General features: G+C 50.4%; 1 protein-coding gene across 7 annotated transcripts in view; it reads left to right on the top strand.

Annotated features, from left to right (window-relative positions):
- Positions 1-22803, top strand: part of RAP1GAP2 (RAP1 GTPase activating protein 2) — a 231358-nt gene that overhangs the window by 128633 nt on the left and 79922 nt on the right. The gene's annotated exons all lie outside the window — the stretch shown is intronic.

The following is a 22803-nucleotide window of genomic DNA, read 5'->3' as shown; positions in this document are numbered from 1 at the left end:
CCAAAGGAAGTAGATAAAAGCCTCCTTTCTGTTATCACCCCATACTGAATGCCCACTACTCGGAGAGCTGTGTGATATGCATCAAGGGGGAATGTCATAGAATGACAGCCAGAGCCTGCCCTGGTTGGATTAGGAGTTCAGGAGTTGGTGGGGTGCAGGGCTGACTGCAGACAGCTCTGCCTTCCTCCTGGTGGGGTACCCATGGGCACCGGAAGGCAGAGCACCTCCATTAGCCTAATCCAGTGCAGGCATCTGAGCCAAGTGCTGGGGGCTTTGTTTGCCTAGGGTGACACTGACAAACATTCTCAGCCCCTTGGTCTGCAAAGTTGGTTGTCGGATGCTTGTCATTGTGCTTCTGCGTGGCGGAAGTTTGCAGGAAGAAACCTAGAAGTTTCCGAGGAGGAGTCACTGAGTTCTCTTGGCAGGCTTCCCTTACTCACATGCTCATTTAATTCATTCAACACCCAGTACTTGCTTGAATGTTGTATTAGTCAGGACTCTTGGTTACAAGTGATGGAAACATAACTCACTTTGGCTTAAGCATAAAACAGAATGTATTGCTTTGTGATGGCAAATATGGACTCTAGGCATGGCTGCATCTATGAGATTTGTCTCATTCCATCTGTCTTCTGTTTTGGTTTTGTTCTTTGTTAAGCTCTGTCTCCGTGGTGGCAAGATGGTGACCTAACTCCTTACCTGCTGAGTAACTTCAGTGGAAGGAAGAGTCTCTTTCCCACGGTACTTCTAGCAAAAGTCCCAGGGAGGAAGCTGAAGGGCCTGGTGTAGGTCACCTGTCCAGTTCTGAAGCAATCATTGCGGCCAGAGGGGTGGGGGCTCTGATTGGCCAGACCTGGGTCTCACGACTTGCTATCTAAGCCCAGAGAACCGAGAGTGGGAGAGGGGTGATTTCTCAAAGGAACATTGAAGGCTCATTAGAAGAAGATGGGGGGATGGAGGCAGGGCGGACAAGAACAAACAGCTTTCTACCACAGGTGCTTGCCGTGTGCCAGGCCTGGTGATCCCTGCCCTTCTGTGTGTGCCAAGGCATCATGGTGCCTGCCCTTCTGGAGCTTGTCATCGAGTTGGGGAGGGGGAGGTGAAAGTTGAAAAACTAATTTGAAGATGAAGGATGGACAGTTAGGTGTGATGAACGTTCCAAAGGAGAAGTAAAGCCTAGCTCGGGGCTATATAAGGGGTAGGCGTGCGTATATGTGTGTGTGTGAATTGAGCAGAAACTTGGAGAGGGTCAGGCAGGACTTCTTAGGAAATGACGTGGAAGCTGAGCCCTGGGAGTTGAGTAGGACTTTGGCAAAGGTGCTGTCAGGGTGGAGGAGACTGTTCTACATGCTTGCTGCTCCATTGAGGCCAAGGGACCAGCAGGGCCTGCATCATGTGGGAGCGCCTTAGAAGTGCAGAATCTCAGGATGGGTACACAGATGTGCGCTGCAGGCTCTGTGAGCCCCCCGGAGCAGGAGAGAGGTGGCTGCGTGGGCAGAATGGGAAACCAGAAGGGCCAGAGCACCCACAGTTAGGGACAAAGAGGCAGACCCGTAGAAGTTTTCTTTTATTTTTTATTTTTAAAAATTTAATCTGAGCACATTTTTTATGTGGAAGTATAGTTGACACAATGTTGCATGAGTTTCTGGTGTACAACATAGTGATCTGACAAGTGTGCACATTAGGCTCTGCTCACCACAAGTGTGTCTCCCATCTGTCCCCACATAATGCTGTCATAGCACCATTGACTGTATTCCTGACGCTGGGTCTTTCATCCCCATGACTTAGTCATTCCAGAACTGGAAGCCTGTGCCCCCTACTCCTCTTCACTCACTCTGCCCATCCCTTCCACCTAGACCCTTAGAAGTTTTGTTAAAGATTTTGGGCTTCTATGACCCAGCAATTGCACTATTGGGTATTTACCCTAAAGACACAAATGTAGTGATCCAAAGGGGCACGTGTACTCGAATGTTTATAGCAGCAATGTCCACAATAGCCAAACTATGGAAAGAACCTAGATGTCCATCAACAGATGAATGGATCAAGAAGATGTGGTATATATACACAATGGAATACTATGCAGCCATCAAAAGAAATGAAATCTTGCCATTCGCGACAACATGGATGGAACTAGAGCGTATCATGCTTAGCGAAATAAGTCAAGCGGAGAAAGACAACTATCATATGATCTCCCTGATATGAGGAAGTGGTGATGCAACATGGGGGCTTAAGTGGGTACGAGAAGAATAAATGAAAGAAGATGGGATTGGGAGGGAGACAAACCATAAGTGACTCTTAATCTCACAAAACAAACTGAGGGTTGCTGGGGGGAGGGGGTTTGGGAGAAGGGGGTGGTATTATGGACATTGGGGAGGGTATGTGTTTTGGTGAGTGCTGTGAAGTGTGTAAACCTGGTGATTCACAGACCTGTAACCCTGGGGATAAAAATATATGTTTATAAAAAATAAAAAATTTTATTAAAAAAAAAAGATTTTGGGCTTTATCCTGACTAAGGACATTGATGTCATTGAAGATTTTTGTCTGAGCAGTAGCCAGAGGATGGGACTTTTGGAAAATCACCCTGGCTCTTGGGTGGAGAGTTTGTAGGAGAAGCAGAGGGAGGTCACTGAGGGAGTCTGGTGCAGGGGTGGGGAGGAGACGATGGTGGCCTGACTCTGAGGGTTCTGTGGGGTTGTTTGGAAGTGGTCGGATCTCTGATTTCCCAGGAGGTAGATAAATGAGATAGGAGGATTTGGGGGGAGAGAGGAGGCAAGAGTGACCCCAGGTTTGGAACTACTGGTAAATGGCGAAGCTGCTCTCTGAGATGGGGGACTCCCAAGGGAGGATGAGGGCTGAAGGTGTAAGTGCTACATTGCTCATGTTTGAGACACAAATGCTCAGTGTTTGGGGGCCAGACTCAGAAGAGGGTCTGGACTAGAGGCAGTAATCTGGAGCCATTCTTCTAGAGGAGGACATTAAATCTTGGGGCGGAGGGCTGGGCTGGGGCCAGTGAGTGCTCCAGGGAGAGTGTGGAGTGAGAAGAGGAGAGATTCCTGGGGTGGCGCCCTGGGGGACTCTCCCAGCAAAGGCTAATGTGGAGAAAGCTGGAGACTGGGTGGGAGGAGCGTTCCACGAAGGAAGAATGGACAGCTGTGTCAGCGGGGCAGAGAGGCCAAGTATGGGGGAGCACGTGTGGCCTGGCCGTGACTTGGGACAGTTCTGGGGAGGGAGGCGTGGACAGCAGACAGGGGTGGGCTGAGGAGTGAGTGGAAATGTTAGAAGAAGGGAGCCACGAGGGTGCGTGGATACAAGAGGGAGGGGTACTGATCAGGAATCCGGAGCATAAGTAAGAGATTGTTAGTTAGTATAGTGATTCATTCAAAACATTTATGACTTGCCTTGGGCGCCCAAGCCTACTCTGTTCTGGCCTGTATAGGGCCTGCCGGGTTGTTGGGGTTAAGGCTGGCCTGACTGGAACTCCAGGCAGGCTCCGAGCAGAGCGCTAACCTATTGGGGTGGCTTTCCTGTCCAAAGCCTCAAGGCCAAGGTCAGAGCTGAGGACTCAGAGGAAGATATGATGGGTCACCCTGGAGGCTCACACTCAGTTTGGTACCCTTCTGTGGTTGGGGTTGAGGGTCAGTGTGTGTGGGTGTGGGTGTACCTGGACTTAGGGGTCTCTTGATGACTGTTATGTGGGCTTGTTCTGTGGGAAAGACTTAGCCTGTGGCCATGGTTAAGAGGCTGTCTTTGGCTAGCCTATTTTTTTGTCCTTTGGCAAAGCATACTGACTCATACAGTTAAAACCACAGTCCTCCTGCCAGCCTGCACTCATCACAGAGGGAGCGTCCCTTTCGTGATTGTACTTCCCAAGCCCTGTTGCTGGCCATTCGACACCACCCTGCACTGAGCTCCTCAAGGGCAGTGACTCTCCCGTTCTCTGCTGGTGGATGTTTTTGGCACGCGGACTGTCTGGGACATCCGGGTGGGAGGAACCTGTGACTGGTCTTCTACTTCTCTGGTTTTGCTTGAATCTCATATCCTGGCAGACAGACCCTCTGTCTCCGGTAATACTTTTCTGAATTAAGCCCCCAGCCTTGTGTTAAGATGCGGACCAAAACTCCCTCTTTCCTCATCTGTCATGGGGGTATTTCTACCTGCACGGACCTGGGCTTCCACTGGTGATGTCGGGCTCAGACCTCTGCTTTGCCAAGCTCCCAAGCTCCCCAGGTTATTAGTGCACACCGATGTCTGAGACATCCAAAGTAGAAGCTAGCCTCTCTCCAGGGTTTCTGGCCTTGGGGGTTCTGCAGCATGGCCCTGCTGTACCCCCAGCATCTGGGCAGTGGGGGCAGTACAGGCTTGGGGCAGCGCTGGCAGGCCTCCCCCTTGGGGGGATTAGCTTGGGAGTCATAGAATATCAGTGAGGGATGAGTAATTTCTTTTATAGATAAATTGGATGGGAAATTGGACTCACCTAAGGTCCTCCTGAAGATAGTGGTGCTCCCCCTTCGGTCAATACAGTAAGTTTTGGTAAAGTGCTCCTCCCATCCCACCTCTCACAGCCAGGACAGCACCTCCTCTGGTTGCTTCTCCCACCAGAAAGGGACTGTGGGAGCAGAGGGAGCCTGCAGCCCCCCTGAGAATTCCTCAACCTGGGCTTCTGCCCCTACTGAGCACCTGATGCTACCCGTCTTTGCTTCTCCTCCCCCGCCTCTCTGCTGTTTGTGTTGTTCAGGGGGATTTTTTTTTTTTTCTAATATAAAACTGAGAAAAAGCAACCAAAGAGATGCTAAGCAGATGGGCTGAATGAGAGCCCAGTTCCAGCCAGAACTCACACTGTGGATGGTGCAGGGTGGGCTGGGAAAGGGGTTTGGGACTGTCTCCCTGGGAATGCTGTGGATTGTTTCCAGGTCTGCATTTTTTATGATCTGGTTTTCATACCCAGATGGATCAATAGGCATTTAGAAAGGGCTGCCTGTGTGTGCCCAGCATTGCACTGGGCTCTGTGGGGTCGAACTGAGGCCACGGTCCTCACCCCTCAAAGAGCCTGCTGTCTGCAGGGGGCCTCAACTGAACAGAAGAAACCATATGGCTCAGCATGTGACAAACTCAAATGTGTCATGTGGCTTCTCAGTGGGGTGGAGGGGAGTGAGGATGGCTTCCTGGGGAGGCAGGGTGGGGTGGGCAGAAGGGCCCTGATGGCAAGCGCAGGGGTGGGCTAACCCCTGGGACTGACCGGAGACAACAACCTTTCTGGGCCTTGTGAAGTGAAGGGGTTGGGGTTGACCCTCCTGATTCTCTCCCAGCTCACACTGAGTGTGCAGGGCATTTTGTTGAAGGTGACAGTGCTTGGACCTGTTCTGACCTTGACCTGGACTGTCATATTTGTCTTTGGATCCCCACTAGGCCTTTGGTGGCTTGGTCAGTTGGGAGGCGACCCTTGCTCAGTCTACTCCATCTTCTCTTGTGCGAGTCTGAGGGCAGCTCCCTCTTGGACCTTCTCTATCCTGCTTTGTGAGAGCCTGAGGACAGCTCCCCTGAGACCTTCCCCATCCCCCTTTGTGAGAGTCTGAGGGCAATCCCTCTCAGATTTCTTTCCAGAGGAAGGTAATGGGGCCTGGGGTTCTTGCTGTGGGGATGAGCAATAAGTCTTGTTCCTTCATTGTCCTTTGGTACTCTGCTCTCCATGACTCACTAATACTCTTGAAACCCTCAGGGGTAGGTCAAGCAGGTATATAAGTCTCCAGATGCTAGGGAAGAAAATGGAGTCTGAGGAGCTTATTCTCTGCATCCTCTTCATTCCCTTTGGGCCAAGCTGTGCTTGTTTCCTCCTCCCACCCTCCCAGGCTCACCAGTTGCCCATCAGCCTCTCTTCCCCCGGGGGCGGGGCTGGACTTTCCTTTCCAGCTTGTAGCTTATCCTCAGGCCTGATGCCAGCTCTCCAGTTTGTTGCTAGTTCCAGCCTCCTCTCTTCTGTTGGTTCTGGGAAGGGAGGCTGTCCCCTTCTGTCAGGGTTGAGTAGAGATTATGTCAGCCCCTCTGAGATCTACCAATTCTGTGTGGATGAGGTGAGGAGGCGTTTGTGAAAAGGATGTTGGGGGCCTTCTTGGGGCAGAAAGGGCTCAAGGACATAGCAGGAAGGTTTGGTTCCCCCTTCAGGAAAGCCCTGGAGGGTGACATGAAAGTGAGGAAAAATATTTGTTCCTGCGTTACCGCCACTGCACAGGTTCTCTTGGTGATACTCTGTGGGCCTTGGGAGGGCTGTCTCTGGTCTCCACGAAGACCCCCATTTATGTCTCCTGTCCAGATGTCATCCTCTTAGGAGCTACTCCCCAGGAGCTCGAGGATAGTGCAGACATGAGGGAGGCCTTGCCTGGATCTGGGTCTGTGGGGGTGCACCTGGGAGGCTTTAAGAACATGGCGATATCTATGTTTGCACCCCCTGCATGAAGCTGCCCCTCATATCTGCACATGTGTGTATCTTCACTGATTTTGTTCATGCTTCCAAGGCCAACTAGCTTACACTTCTTGCAAATCACCTCAGGTGTAACTGCTTTTTAAAAAATTCCGTTACATTCACATGCATAAGTCTTAACTGTACACCTCCATTAATGGGTTCATTCATGTGACCCTACTCTGATTCAGGTGTAGGACATTTCTGTCTCCCCAGAATATTCCACTGTGTCCTTTTCTAATCAACTTCACCCCCACCTGCACTGCCCCTGCCACAGAAACTGCTAGTGCTCTGTGTTTTTTTTTTTCCCCCCACACTTAATTTGCTTTGCCTGTTCTAGAATTTAATTTGAAAGGAGTCATGTAGTATGTATTCCTTTGTGTCCAGCTTGGCATAACGTGTGTAGGATTTGCCCATGCTGCTGAGTGGGTTAGTAGCTTGTGCCTTTCTGTTACCAGTGGGTGAATACACCGCAAATTGGTTCATTCTCCTGTTGAGGGACATTTGGGTTATTTCCAGTTTTGGCTGTAATGACTAGCCAAATACTGGGAACAGTCTGATTTGTTTTGTGTCGATGTTTTTGTCTTTTGGAGATGTGGTTTCATTTCACCTAGGTAAATATCTAGAGTGAAACTTCTGGGTCAATAGGGAGGTGAATTTTAACTTTATTATGAAACTGCCGATCGCCACATGGCTGTACCGTTTCCCACTGCTGCCTGCAATGGTGTGAGAAGGTTGATGGCTCCACAGCCTTGCCAACACTTGCCCTTTTCAGTCTGAGTCCTTTTAGCCACTTGAGTGGGCCTGGAGGGGCATTTCATGGTGGTTTTCACTGGCATTTTTCTGATGACTAATGATGTTGAGCAGTTTTTTACATGTTTGTTGACCATTTTATAGTTCTTTTGCCCCTTCTTCCCCTTTAAAATAGCATCTTCTTATAGGCCTCCTTTACATTGTCTGGATACAAATTCATCCCTTTTTTTGTTTTTGTTTTTTTTAAAGATTTTATTTATTTATTTGACAGAGACATAGCAAGAGAGGGAACACAAGCAGGGGGAGTGGGAGAGGGAGAAGCAGGCTCCCTTGATCCCAGGATCCTGTATCATGACCTGAGCCGAAAGCAGATGCTTAATGACTGAGCCACCTGGGCCCCTAATTCATCCTTTTCTTAACGATGCCTTTGATGAGCAGAAGCTTTAGTTTGGTTGATGTCTGATTTTTCATTTTACATCTATTGCCTTCTCTGTCCTAAGAGGTCTGTGCTCACTCCAAATCACAAGGATTCCTTCCATGTTTTTTTTCTAGAGTCTTTACAGTTTTAGCTGCGGGTCTACGATCTACTTCGATTTAGTTGGATATAGTGGACAGAGGAATCCAGGTCCATTTATCCCCATGTAGCTATCTGGTCACTGCAAAGGCTGTGAGTTGCTTTGGTGCTTTAGTCAGAAGTGCCCTGGCCATAGAAGTGAGTTCGTGTGGGTATTTCTGTGAGCTACGGTGTTCCTCTAGGTGGGGGATGGCCCAGACATGATTCCACCCTCCTGTCCCATGGTGGAGGTCAATAATGGATCACAGCGCTCCCTCCCTTGACTTCGGATGTGGTCTCAGAACCTCGCCACCAAAGCATTGCAGCCCCCCACCGCCAGTCATTTAGAGTTGACGTGAGACGTGGGATGGCTCACTTCTGGCAGCTCTGAGATTGTCAGAAGGGGTTAAATTATTTGCTCAAGGTCCCCCAGCTGGTGAGTGTGGAGCCCAGATTTGAGCTCAAGTCTGTCTGTGTGACTCTGGAGACTGTGTTCTCTTAAGCTCTACTCCACAGTCCTGGGTGTGAATCATCTGAGCATGTTACTTGATCTCTCTGACCTCTAATTTCTTCACCTGTAGTACAGGGACAGCAGCTGCCTGACCTGGAGGAGGGGGTGTGAAGAGTAATGAGGTAACCCAGGAAGTAGCTAGTAGTAACCGCATAGTAGGTGGTTAATAAGTAGTTGTGATAATAGACGATAATTTTAAAAATATTTTGTTTTTAAGTAATCTCTACACCTGACATGTGGTTTTTACCCTTGAGAAACATGTAGTCAGGGCTTCTCTCCAGGGAACTGGGATTCACCAGCACAGAGGAGAGTCCCTGATCTGCTCCCATGTAGCCTTGGGATTCTTAGTTTCTGAGCTGGAGGCATCAGAGGGGAGCCCTACTTCCTAGATGTTGCCAACTGAAGCCTAAGCCACAGGCCTTGGCCTAGCCACGTGGACCACTTGGGCCTTGTTTTTTCTCTCCCATGTGTGTGGGGAATGGCTAGGCTTCCAGAATGCTTTCTTCGGGAGCCTTCTTCCCCTTTTTGATTCTCCAGCCCATTCTGCCCGTCCTTCTGCCAGGCCACATGGTCTCCCCCGCTGTGGAGGCTGATCCCATTCCTTTGACCTGGACTTGGACCCCTTTGGTGTTTTTTCTCAAAAAATGTGAAATAGTATTGAGTCATAGTTAAAAATACAGTTTCAGGAGCCTGTCTGCCTGGGCTTTCGGTTTTAACACTTCCTCACTGTGTAACTTCTCTGTGCCTCAGTTTTGTCACTGATGGGATAGAGACATAAGAGAACGTGCCTCATGTGGTTGTAATGGGGGCTGATTGAGATGATCTGTGTTGATCATTTAGAACAGAGGCCTGTAGTATGTGCTGCAGAGATGTTAGTCGTTATGATTTCTCCATAGGATAGCAATGCTTAGAGAAAAAGTCTAGAAGGAAATCTACCAATTTTTCTGTTGTTAGTGTAGTTTCTCCTCATTTCTTGCCCTGCTTGGTGCCCATGGTTGAGGTGCCTTTCCAGGTCTGATGGATGAAACTGAAATTGCATTTTGTATGATTGGTCCCACCTGAGCCCTGTGTCTCAGATGCCAAACCCTGCCTGACATGTAGGCGACTGTGAGGGTATTGGAAAAAGGCCCAAACCAAGGGTCCTGCCTCTGGGGGAGGGGTCTTCAGGGAGGGAGCATCCCTCTGGATCATGTTCCCACAGTGGCACCAAGACCCTGCAAGGCCAGCATCTGCATAAAGGATTTGGGGATTGGACTAAGTGTAGACCTGGGTAGTTCAGGGCCTTGGAGAGCCCAGGGTTGGGTTTGGAATGCCTTTCATGATATATCTGTCTTTTTTGGGAGTGTCCTCCTTAATTCCTTTTGCCTACAGCTAATATTAAAATGACCCTCTACTTCTGGACAGGTCTTGTGCCCTGCTAATGCAGCTGGTGTTCTAGAATCTCCTTGGGGGCTCTCCCTTCCCTGCTCCAGCCTTAGCCATGCCACCTTTTGAGGGCTTGACCAGCTGTCCTGCCCCCAACTTAGAGCCTGCCTCTATGACATCCCTGCTTGTTTTGGGTCCTGATTCCTGTGATGAATGTGCAGGACAGAGCCCTGGGCCTGAGTCTGGAATTTAGGAACTGTGTGACAGTGTGCAGTTCGGTGATCTATGAACTTCAGTTCCCTCAGTTGTAGATTGAGTCCCCCTAGGGGCTCCCAGGGTTGCTGGGAGGATTATAAAGGAAGTGGGTGAGCGAGGGCTTCATAGCACCCGTGCGCATGTTATATATGTTGGCATGCGATGGATACTAATGGTTATTATTGTGGGCAGTGAGCTAAATGCTTGTGGGATGTTTCATTGGTAATCCCCTTCTTGTAGCTGCTGTAGATACGTCCTCATAGAGGGTGGCCAGGGATGGGGTCCTACCAGATGCCATGCGCCACCCTCGTCACCTGCTCACATGCCTGTGTGTCCTTCACCTGACACTGCAGCCCAGTGTGTCTGGTGCTGCGGGTGGCACTGGATGGTGGGTTCTTTTTTGTTCCTGAAGAGATACTACCCACACAGTTATAAGTCCAAGTAGGTACCTCCCATGTGCCCCTTCCTTTTGGCTTCCCCTGCTGGACCCCTGGAACATTCTCTGCTCCTCACAGAGGGTGGAGGTGGAGTTTCAGGCCCTTACTTGGGGCTGCTGTAGCAACGTCTGACAAGCTTGGTGGCGGGAAACAACAGAAACGGACTCTTCTGCAGTGCTGGAGGCCAGAAGTCTGCCCTCAAGGTGCTGGTAGGGCTGTGCTCCCTCCAGGGCACGAGTGGCGGGGAAGCCATGCTTCTTCTAGTGTGGGGTAGTTCCATGCATTCCCTCGGCTTGGGGCCTGTCTTCACGTGGTCTTCTCTTCTCTGTGGCTGTCTGCACTCTGCGAGTCTTTTATAGGGACCCTTGCCATTCGATTCAGGGCCCACCTGGGTAGTCTAGGGTGATTTCATCTTGAGATCCTTAAGTTAATTACCTCCGCAAAGACCTTTGTTTCCAAATAAGGTGACAGTCACAGGTTCCTGGGTGCCAGCATATCTTTTGGGGGGCTGCCATTTAGCCTGCGATAGGGTTTGGGTTGCCCTCCTCGGGATCTCCTGTTGGGAGCTTGTGAGGCCCAGAAGCTCTGCCACCACTTGCTCACCCCTGTGTGGTTGGAGGTCATTCAAGTGTGATGGGGGCGGGTGTTCTGGGGGCGGGGCGGGGCGGGGAGAGACTGGCTCAGGGCAGCCCCAGCTCTGTCCTGAGAGGGCAGAGTGTGTTCTTGCTGCCATGGGGCCTGGTACATTAGGGGCCCAGAGTAGGTGCTTTATAAATACTGAGTGGTCAGTGCTTAATAATGCTCATAACAGGTGATGATGAACATGCAGGGATCAATCCAGCCTTGTGACGGTGGCACTGGACAGATAAAACCCCGCATTTTCTTGGAGAATTTCCATAAGAGCTTTCTGTAAGTAAATGACAAGCAGGGAAAACCAAACTATTTTTAATAAAATGATACGTGCTTATTATAAAAAATTTGAGCAATTGTAAAGTACAAAGGAAGTAGGAAGAAAGCCCTAATAGTACTTCTGCCATCTAGACATATTCCTCCTTACCATTTGCTAAGTGTCCAGACATCTTGGCATCATCCACACAGATAGTGGTGTGAATACATGGGATCTCACTCTTTGTGCTCCTTTGTAATAAAAAGAGTTAAATTTGATTTTACTTGCGTTTAACCAGTGAGGAAAAAAAAAAAATCAAGTAGCTCAGAAGGAATGGCTGAAGTTTAGTTAAAGGTTTCCTCTCTGTAAAAGATATTAATTTCCAGAAGAGTCCTTTAAGATGAGGTAAAAGACTAGGAAAGAGACATTATTATTATTATTATTATTATTTTCCTAAATTATTTCAACTTTGTAACATAGTGGTTAGCTCCTTGGAGGAGAGCGGTGTCCTCTGTGAACTCGGCCCCTCAGTGGGCGTGACACAGTCCTTTGGAGGGGAACTGCTGTGCCCTTAGCAGGAGGCTGGGTTAGCAGGGTCTCCTTCAAGGAGGGAGCCTCTGGACCCTCTGGCTTGGTTATATGTGGAAATCAAGACTGTTTCAGGAGTGAATTGGGTTTGTTAGCAAATGAGCTGATTTGATTGGTCTGCAAGATAGAGAAGTTTCTGAAATGTCAGATGTTAATATGATGGCTGGTTGGCAAGGAAAGCCAGAAGTGAGGGGTGGATGGCCAGGTGGTGTCATCTGTTGTAGAAGAGAAAAAGAGGGGTACTAAGGAGAAAGGAAAGAGGAAGTAGGGAGAGAAGAGGCAAAGAGAGGGCAGGAGGCGAGAAGTGGGAGGAGGGAGAGGGAAGGTGGAAGGGCTGGGTTGCCTCATCCAGGATCACCAGCTAGTGGCCTAGCCCCAGTTTGCCCTCACCTAGGCTTCTTTTGACCAACATGATGTTAAAAGATTCATTTGAATATCATTGGGAGGGACGTGTCCTCTCCAGTGACTGTTTTCTTCATATCCTTCCTGGCGGCTGACCTCTGCCAGAAGTCCTGCTGCTGTTTCTAGAGCTCTGCTTTCCCATGGGCTGGTCCTGGTGGGTGGCCTGGGCTCAGAGGAGACCTGAATTGCATCTTACCCCAGAGATGCGGTGGGGCTCAGGATGATTCTGGGAGTCCAGCTGGATCTCCCTGTGACTCCCTGTCCAGGTGGAGTTTGGGGAAGTCCTTCTGTGGGTTGGTGAGTTAGGCCGTGGGAGACAGGAGGCAGGAGCTGTGACTTATTTATCTGTCTCCTCATGTTTGGTGACTCTTGTGGAAGTGGAAAGATATGATTGCTCCTCTTTGAGGGTGTGATGCCTACAGGGAGGCAAAAGCCCCAGAAACTACCTCTGAGAGTGACCCAAGATAGGACATGACCTCCACTAAGGAGGCCAGTGGTCCCTGCCTGGGCATAGAGATAAGGACAGCCTGGGTAAGCTCACAAAGGCCGGAAATCCTGACATGATGCTGTCTCTGTCACTTACCCATGAGGTAATGGATCTTGGTGTCTGCCCCAGTCAATCCTTTGGTGTCTAGTCCTAGACACCAAAATAGTGAAGCAGAAAGTAGATTAAGAACCATAGTCCAGGTGGCGCCTGGGTGGCTCAGTGGGTTAAAGCCTCTGCCTTCGGCTCAGGTCATGATCCCAGGGTTCTGGGATGGAGCCCCACATCGGGCTCTCTTCTCACCAGGGAGCCTGCTTTCTCTTCTCTCTCTGCCTGCCTGCCTCTCTGCCTACTTGTGATCTCTGTCTGTCAAATAAATAAATAAAATCTTAAAAAAAAAAAAAAGAACCATAGTCTAAGGGAAAAAAAAAAAAAAAAGAACCACAGTCCAATCTGGGGAGCAGGAAGGTGGGTCTTCTAATGCTTGGAGGGTCTAGTACGTGTCAGGGTTGGGCCTTGTCACCCAGTCAGCAAGGCTGATGCAGGGACCCAGAGTCCAAGGGCTGGCAGCATCTCAGGTTTTCCGACCAGCCTGAGTTGCCATGGACAGGCAGTGCCCCAGGCTTCTTTGCATGACTGGTTCTCCGCCACCTGTTTGGGCAGCCTTTCTTCTTGTTGCACGAGTCCCAGACTCAGTGAAAGTTAGAAGTTCACACCTGGTTTCTTGGAGGTCAGCAAAGAGGTTCTAAGCAGGTATCAAAATAATAAGATAAAAGTTCACTCCAGACTGACTATGTGCCACAGAGCAGTTCAAATTTGGGGAGCGGAGAGAGGTTTCCCCGTCAGAGACATGGTGCTAGAGTGTCAGAGCTCCTCCCTTCGGTCAAGTCTTATCGAACCGTTACTGTCAGGAGGTCTGTACTAGTTTCTTACAGCTGCTGAAACAAATACCACAAATTGGGTGGCTTAAGACAACACAGATTTATTGTCAAAATGTTGGCGGTGAGAAGTCTCACTGGCTAAAATCAAGGTGTTGACAGGGCTCTGCTTCTTTGTCTTCAAAGGCAGCGACATTGGCCAAGTCCTTCTACCATTGCTGTCTCTCTGCTTCTCTCTCTTTGGCTTCCTAGTTATAAGGATTCTTGATTAAATTGGAAACACCTGTATAGTCTAGGATCCTCTTCATGTCTCAGGGTCTGCTGATTGAGCAAACTTAATCCCAGCTGCAACCTATTTCCCCTTTGCTGCCGTGTGACATCACATATTCATAGATTCTGAGGACAGAGACAAGAGCATCTTTTGGACGGGGACATTATTCAGCCTATGTCAAGGTCAGGCCCCCTCCCTAGTTCAGTGGGAGATGTTAGGCTTTGTTAGACTTGAGTTCCTTGTCTGTCAGTTGGAGGATTTTTACCCATTCCTAAGGAAACCCTAGAAGTCCTCCTCCACCGCACACAACCCCTCACCCCCGCCCCGGCCACACTACATCTTCCTTTTATGGGCTTCCGTGTTTCTGTGGCTGATTCTCTATCTGCCTGATTGCATTGCTTTGTAAGCCTGGGACCAATGATATAATTTCAGATGTTGTCCTCTCTCGACCATGGGTTTTGAAGGGTAGGCATGTCTTTTGTCCCAAAGCTTTTCCACAGAGAAACGAAAGGCACACAACATCACACGGTCAGTCTGGAGCTGAGATGTGACCTCGATTCTCTTGCCTTAGGTCAGCAACTTACTGACCCCCCCCATCTAGGTGGAAGTATCACCCCTCCGTTGAGGGCAAAAAAGTGACATATGTGAGTATCACCCAGCCCTGACTTGGGGTTGTCCAGTGTTTTTGTGAAAGGAGCTGCCATTGCCTGCCTCCTACCACACACTGTCCTCTTCCTCCCATTTAACCTACTTCTTCCCATCAGAGTGGTCTGCTCTGTGGCCAGTGAGCCCAGGATCGTTTTAGGGTGAGGGAGGGAAGGTGTGGGAAGGAAGACAGGAGCTTCATTATGCTGCGCTTAGATAACCCTCTTCAGGTGACCTGACTGGCACAGAAAGTCCCCCTCTTGGTCCCCCAGGTCAGATAGCGTTGCCTGGCTACAGGGCAGCCAGCAAAGCTCTGGCAGGGAGAGTAAACAGGAACACATGTTTAAAACTCAGTATCACTGGGTGTGCAAACACCCCGGCAGGGCCTTCCAGCTCACTGATAATCTCTGAATCTCCTTGATGCATGAGTGTGGGGGACATTCTGCACCAAGCCCCAGATGGTCTCTTCTGGGAATTGCCTATCAGCTGTTGTGAGGGACAGGGAGGGGGTGGGGGACTTACAGCCTCAGTCCCATGAAGACTATCACCCTGGTCACCTGGGTGAGATTCCTGGGAGACCCTGGGGTTTGGCCTGGACTCCTCAGCAGGATGGGGCTTCAAGGGCAGGAGTTGTTCTTATCCAGTCCGAAGCCTCCAGTTTCAGCCTGTCCCATCTCAGGGCTCTGGGGCTACTGTCTAGATTCAGCCTTGGACTACAGAGAGATCGCTGTGGTGGGCATGGGCCCCTTTGGACTGTAGATCAGCAAAAGTGGAAGGAGGGAGATCAGGGCTTTTGCTCTAGTCTAGGCAAAATGTTGGAGGGAGCTTGAAACTGGAGGTGGTTGGCAGCGGTGATGGAGAGAAATGAGTGGATTTGAGTTATGTTGAAGAGGTTGAGACAACAGGATATGTTGTTGGACTGGGTAGGGGAGGAGTCTAGATGTCTAGTTGTCCTAGATGAGACTTAAGCAATGGGTGGGTTTTGGTTCCATTTTTTCTGAGATGGAAAGACTTGGAAAGTTTCTTGAGGAAGATCAGGGGCTCTGTTTTGGACATGCTGAGTTTGAGCTATTCATGAGACAACAAAGTGGGAAAACCAAATATGCTAAAAATGAAAAATGCTAATTTAGAGGTCCGAGGAGAGGTCCAGGTGGGAGACATTCATGTGAGGAGTCAACCTAGAGAAGGTATTAAATGCAGGGAGACAGATAGGTAGCTTGGGAAGACAGCAGAGATGGAGGTGAAAGGAGGAGCCTGTGAGGAGGGCTGAGCGAAAACCAGGAGAGCAGCTCCCTTGGGAAGCCCAGGGAGAGGACTGTAGAAGGGGGGTTGTGGTGCCGAGAGACGAGGTAGGGCAAAAGTTCTTAGGCTTGGCAACATGGAGGTCATTGGTGACCCTGAGAAGAGCAGTTTCAGGGGAGCTTTGGGGCCAGATTGGTTAGCAGTGGACAGGAAGGCTATGTCACTCATCTGCAGAATTCCACAGAGCTGACCAGAGTGGCCAAGCACAGCTGGAGATGGGGTCTCTTCCATACACGGTCAGACAGTACTCTTGGCTAGGACCCCATGACTATCCTGCCCCAAGAAGGCAGGGGGCTTCTTTTGTGATCAGGCTGCCCTGTCTTCTGGGGCAGAACAGATCCAGGGTGCCCGATGGTGCTAAGAGAGGATGGCCATAAGGGTGAACCCAAGCCTTGTAGGTTCAGCCAAAATCACAAATGTACCTTCCTTCTTCAGTAGACATGTCCTGTCCTTTAGGCCTGGGAGAGCAGGGTCATGGTTTCACCTCCTGATGGCCCTTTCATCCCTCCCGGGATTCCAGTTTACCTCTCCTCCGTCTGGACAGTCATGGGGCCAAAGGAATTCCCAGTTCAGGAAAATGTGGCTGTGCCTTGGGGTTAGGGCATATCACCTGCCCTTTGGGGAGCTGAAAGTGTCCTGGAGGTGTGTCTGGCTCTGCAAAAAGCCAGAGCTCTCTTTGGATAGATCTTTGGCAATTGCCTGTCTCCTTATCCACCTGTATTGTAGGGTGACTTGGAGCCCCGCTGTGGGTCTGGACCCTCCGTATGGCTCACCAGGCCCCCTTGTGGCCAGTACCATCAACACCAGCTGCTAGCCTGGGGCCAAGGCTGCGGGGGACTGGGGAGCAGCCAGCAGGGTAGACCTCCTGTTGCCAGGAGCTGGGACCCCACCACTGTGTCCACTGCCTGTCTCACCACTCAGGTGCTCCTGGAGACATCCACAGGGGAGACCAGGCCTAGGTGGGGTCCATGGTAGCCTCCTCGGTCCGAGTGAGTGCGTCTGCCGTGGGCTTCCAGGTTCCCTCCATGGCAGGCTCATCTGCTGGGTTGCTCCTGCCCTGCCGATGGCCTCAGGCTGAGGTCTGGAAAGTGGCACAAGCCCTTTGAGCCAGGTGTCCGCACCACTCCCAACACATCCGCTGGATGCCAGATGCTGGGATCTGGCAGGAAGCAGTCGGACTGAGAAAAAGGCAAAGAGCTTGTACTTGGTCCTCCTTCACTCTGCATACCTCCTCTGTTGTCTCTCTGCTTTTAGGAGGTCACTCTGGGTCAGGCACCGTCGAAACAGTGGCAGATACAGGCAGCAGATACCAGTGCAGCTGGCTGATGGTGCTCACCTTGGCCCACCCCCCCACCCCAGCATCCCCGGTACGCGCGTGTGTGTGTGTGTGTGTGTGCGTGGCGTGGCTGTGAATGTTTGGGCTCTTCTTTGTTGTCCTTCCCTGCGGGAGGTGGTGTCTGTTTGGGGGTGGCTGCTGTAGGATGCTGCACAGGTGTGGTGTCTTTGTCACCTGTCCTGCCCCCGAGCCAGGACAGCCAGGCCTGGGGTGGGGGGCCCCTGCAGCCCTGCCCCAGATCTTACCAGGGCATGCCTTTGCCTCAGCACCCATTCATCAGCCTCAGCTGGCAAAAGTGGGTGGGGCAATCATGGCACTTGATTTACGGTTTACAGGAAAGAGCTGTTCAGTGTCAATGTCCCCATACAGTTGTGTGTGTGTAATTAGGCTGTGGAGCTCCAGGCCTGTTAGAATCACTTGGGGACCAAAGCATTTATTTGGGTAATTATTAACTGCAAGATGGGGAAGGGAAAGAGCATGCAATTTGCAGCTGTCCCCTTCTTGCTGGCTAGCCACTGGCCAAACCACCCGAGGCTGCAGTGCCCCAGCCTTCCCTCTGCCGTCTCCCTTTGGAGAGCGGACCACTGGGGCTGAGGTGGGAGGACTCCAGTGGCATCTCTCAGGCACATTGGGACTCCCAAGTTACCTGTTTCCTATGGCTTCTTTTCTGACTTTGCCCTTCACTTGGCCGAGCCCAGCAGCCCAACATGTGGGGTTCTCAGGCCAGTGTGCTGGCTGAGGACCTGCTGTGTGCTAGGAATGGGACTGTCTCCATCACGTCCCAGGACTCTTGTCCTGGATGGAGGAGGTGTTAACGGGGAGAGCCCAGATAATTGAAATTCTGGCTTAGAGAATCTCTAGACCTTGCTGTCGTCACTTAGTAATGTGCTGGTGTGGGCATGGGGTGTGTGGAGAGCTCTGTTTTCCTTCTTTGTCTCAGAGCAGAGTTTTATAGCTGGGAGCATCTCTCAGGCAGTAGCGTGCTGGGCCAAATGCTGGGTCGTTGAGAGCGGGTGATAGGGCTCTGGTCGTCTCTCTGGGGAGGAGAGAGCAGCTCCTGTAGACTCTGAATGAGTGTGGGAGCCGAGGCACAGAGCTAGGAGAGAAGGTTGGTTGATCTGTGGTGTGTGTCTTGAGTTGTGCTGCTTCCTGCTTTAGACATGGTGTGAAGTTGTGTCCTTCCACTCAGTCTTGCCTGAAGCCTTTGGAGTGAGCTGGGGAGTGAGCATAGGAGGAATCATTTTGGAGACAAGTAGCTGGATATGTTCATGGCTCCCTGAGGTCATCTAGACCACTAACAGGGCAGTGACACTCCCAAGGGAGGGCAGGGGGCTGCTCCTGAGATAAAGGAAGGGAAGCAGGGTCTGCTGGGAAGGGCTCAGGTCCCATGTCCGGGTATGATGGGGCTGGATTCTCTCTGAATGGGCAAACTGGAGGCAGTTTCTTCAGCCCCTTTTCTCTCCCAGGCCAGGGGTCAAGGCCAGGATTGCGGGAGGAGGCTAGTTGGCACCAAGGTCAGTAGTGCCTGGGCCTTCAAACTCCTTGTTAGAGGGAGAGGGGGAGAAGTAGGGTATGGAAGGCTTCTGCTGCCCTCGCCGCAGACCCAGTGTCCAGATGTGCTGGACAGCATGGCTGCAGTACCCACTCCCAGAGAGCCAGCAGGAGAGCATGCAGAACAGAGAAGGGAGACCAGGGCAAGGGGAAGGAAGCCTAATGGGACAGGGTGAGTGGGAAGGTGCCCTGGTTTATGCAGGAAAATTGCCTGGGGAACAAAGATTACTAAGTAGTCATGGAGGGAGGGAGCCATGCCTCTGACACTCAGCCAGACACCCACCCCCAGTGCCAGTTAGGAGAGACAACAGCCATGGAGTGTGGGACACTTTGCATTTCAGGAACAAGAAGGCTTGAGGGGAAGCAGATATTTTCTTGGAGGCCAACACTGCCCTTTGCTTCAGGGTTGTTTTATTTCTTATTCCTCAGGATAGACATGAGCAGGGGAACACAGTATGGCCATTGGTGAGACCCGAGCCAGGCTATCCCCATCACTTTCCTGCCTGCAAGCTTTTGTTCAAGCTGCTGCCTAAGGTCCCTGCTCACCCTGGTGGATGGCCTCTAACTTGACGACCCCATGAGACTTACAGAGCTCTTTCTCCAGTTCACCACTGGGAGGCTTGGACCTGAAGCTGAGCCCACCTTTATTTGGAAGCCTGCAAGTTGCAGGCCACAGACTGAATCAGATCCCCAAAGCCTAGCTTGGAGAGTCTCTGCTGTGTAGACTCTACGATTCCTTAATCAGTGCTGGTCTGGGAACAAGTGTTGCACCCTTGTTCCAAAGTAGGGACATCTTAGAAGCAGGAACCTTGGTTTTTTCCTAGAAGGTGGGAGCTGGATTATCCAGAGGCTGTGCCTCTTACAAACACCCACAGGGTCTGGCCTTGGACATAACCATGGATGACGTCCACCTTCTACCTTTCATCTTCAACCAGCTTTAGTTGGGACACTGCTTTACAGTTTATGAAGCTTTTTTTTTTTTTCAGTTTCAATTTTTAGAAAAATTTAATTTTATTTTTTTCAGTGTTCCAAAATTCATTGTTTATGCACCACACCAAGTACTCCATGCAATACATGCCCTCTAATATACCCACCACCAGGCTCATCCCCCTCTCCCCAAAACCCTCCGTTTGTTTCTCAGAGTTCAAGTCTCTCATGGTTTGTCTCCCTCTCCAGTTTCCCCCAACTCACTTCTCTTCTCCATCTCCTACTGTCTTCTGTGTTATTCCTTATGCTCCACAAGTAAGTGAAACCATATGGTAATTGACACTCTCTGTATGAAGCATTTTCTTGAATGCTTCTGGTTCTCCCAACTACCCTGAAGGGAAGAGTTCTCTCCCCCAATTTATAGATGAGAAAATTAAGTCTTAGATACACGGAGCACTCCCCTTAGCCAGCTGGAAGACAGAACCTCGAGGCTTGTGATTTCTAGTTCAGTATTCTTTCTACTATCCCGAGAAATAATTACTGAGTACAAATAATTACCAAGTAGCTATAACTGTATTTCATCGCTTTGAGATACACGTTTTCCCTCTCATTGAACATCTCTGAGATCAGGCTGCATCTCACTAGCGATACGGGCCCCAGTTTGTAATTGGCCCTGTTTTTGCCTTGTTAGTGATACATAAGATAGTGTGTATCTTACAGTGGAGGTCATTTTAGATTTGAAGAAGTCTGGTGTGTGTAGACATAGCGTCTACGTGCTAAGAGTTTTTATTTTTTATTTAATATTTTTTTAAGATTAAAAAAATTTATTTGACAGAGAGAGTACACAAGTAGGCAGAGAGGCAGGCAGAGAGAGAGGGGGAAGCAGACTCCCCGCTGATGCAGGCTTGATCCTAGGATGCTGAGATCATGACCTGAGCCACCCAAGTGCCCGTATTTATTTAACTTTTAAATTAAAAATTTTAAAAGATTTATTTATTTATTTACTTGAGAGGGAGAAAGAAAGAGCAAGCAGGAGCATGAGCAGGGGGAGGGTTGGAGGGAGAAGCAGGCTTCCCACTGAGCAAGGAGCTGGATGTGGGGCTCGATCCCAGAACTCCAGGATCATGACCTGAGCCAAAGGCAGACGCTTAACCGACTGAGTCACCAAGGGGCCCCCTGGAGTTTTTAATTTAGAGGAAAGAGCAGACAGTCCTAGCCATTAAGAGGAAACAGAATATGGTATGTACCCAAATCAAGTCAGGTGCTCTGGGTATTTGGGCTGAGGGTTTCAGAAGGATTTTAGGGAAGAATAGGTGGGATTGGGACCCTGGGCATCCTGCCTCTTGTGCACCCAGCAGCTGATCCAAACAGTGCAGCCAGGCCCTATTAGTGTGGTGTTTCCAAACTTGGACTCTGGAGGCTGTATTTGTTTTGCCAGTGCTGCCTGTTGACCTAGTTAGTGAATTCTGTTGGCCTCAGGTTCCACAGATGTAGAGTGGGCATAGTAATAATGACTGCCTCACAGATGGTCATGAGGGTCCCAGTCGAAGGCCTGGCATGTGTCATGAGAGCTTAGTGCATGTCAGCTGCTCCCATCATGAAATTAATTATATAAATTTGATGGATTTAGAGTAGACGCTTATTGCCTAGTTGCTGTCCTTGTGTTAGGTACACACACACTTGTCATCTCATTTGTTCTTCACATGTACCCAGGAAGGAAGGTCGGGGGTGGGGAATCACTATTCCAGTTTTACAAACTGGAAAGTGTGGCCCCAGGTCACCCAGCTGGCCTATGGCTGGGCTGGGATTTGGATGCTGGCCTGCCTGACTCCTACCCTGTTGCTCTTTTTACTGGACCACAGCTGCTGGCAGCAAGAAGTTCCAGGCAGGGAGGGAAACCTGCGGGTCCCGGTGAACTTGCTGCAGGCAAGATATTTTATAATCAAATTATTACTGTCAGGCATTCTAAATAGCAGGTTTTCTGGTGTAGAAGGAAGAGAGGTCTCATTTCAGAGGCACAGGAGGCTAATTTGACAGAGGGGAGATTTGTTCAGGTCTTAATCTCTGCTCCCTACCTCCCACTGGTCAGAGGGCAGTTTTGTCCCCACCAGAATGGCTGCTTGGCTCCCTAGCCCTCCTTCCTTCTTCTATTTGTGGCTGTCCTCCAGACTCATTATGTGGGCTGGTGGGCCCACCCCACCCGCATGCCAGTGGTTGGTCTCACTGCTATAGGTGCTCATGACCCTGCCAGGGGGTGTGGGCCTCCGTACCCAGAGCCTCCTTCTTGCCCTCTTGAGTTTAGCAAAGGCAGATACACTGATCTTCCCCCCACCTTGCCCCTCCTTCCTCTCCATTTCCTCTACTGCATCCCCTCTCTCATCTGGAATCCTTGGCTCTGTTCCCAACAGGCTCTGTGACCCTAAGCAGGTCAATCAGCCTCTCTGAGCTTCATTTCCCAACTCCTCCCCAGCTGGATTATCATGAAGGTTAAATGGGGGGTAGTGGGCATAAATTCTAGGCCTGGATATTGACTCTTGTTCTACCACAGTGTATCCTTAGGTGCAGGATGTAATTTTCTTGTGTCTCTGTGGTCTTACCTGCAAAATGGTAAGACGTAATGCAACGTCCTTCCTTTGTAGCATAGTCGCTGCCCCCTCCTCCGTGCATCCAGAGGGTCGGCTCATCCCCGTTACTGCTCCTCTTTTACTGTGTTGTAATTATTGACTTAGGTGATTGTCTTAGTCACTAGATGGAACTCAGTTCCTTTCTTCCGTTATTCATTCAGCAGGTGTTTATTGAGCACCTGTGTGCCAGGCGTTGAGGTGCCAGATGAAGTGGAGGGAACAAACAAGAACTTACAACACAGAGAGAGAAGTGATTTCATAGGGCATGGGGAGGAGGGGAGGCCAGGAAGGCCTCCGAGAGGAGGTGAATTGCAAGCTAAAACCTAAAGTGCAAGTAGGAGTCAACCAGATCAGAGGGACGGAGGCTGGTCTTCTCTGGGTCTCCTGCCTCAAGCCAGGGCTTGGCTCAGCAGGGGTTAGTTCCCTGTTTCTCTCCTTCCTAACAGCCAGCTGCCTCTGAATGCATTTCAGTGCAGAGGCAAGGGGTAGACCACAAGGCTTCCTGGGCCCTGGGGTGCTATGGCAGGGGGTTGTGAGCCTGGGGAGTGGGCCTGCAGGGGTGGGGTAGGGGCTCTGCTAAATGA

The sequence above is a fragment of the Mustela nivalis genome (genome assembly GCF_964662115.1).
Source record: "Mustela nivalis genome assembly, chromosome: 17".
Classification (NCBI taxonomy): Eukaryota; Metazoa; Chordata; class Mammalia; order Carnivora; family Mustelidae; genus Mustela; species Mustela nivalis.
This window is presented reverse-complemented; position numbering and strand designations above follow the sequence as displayed.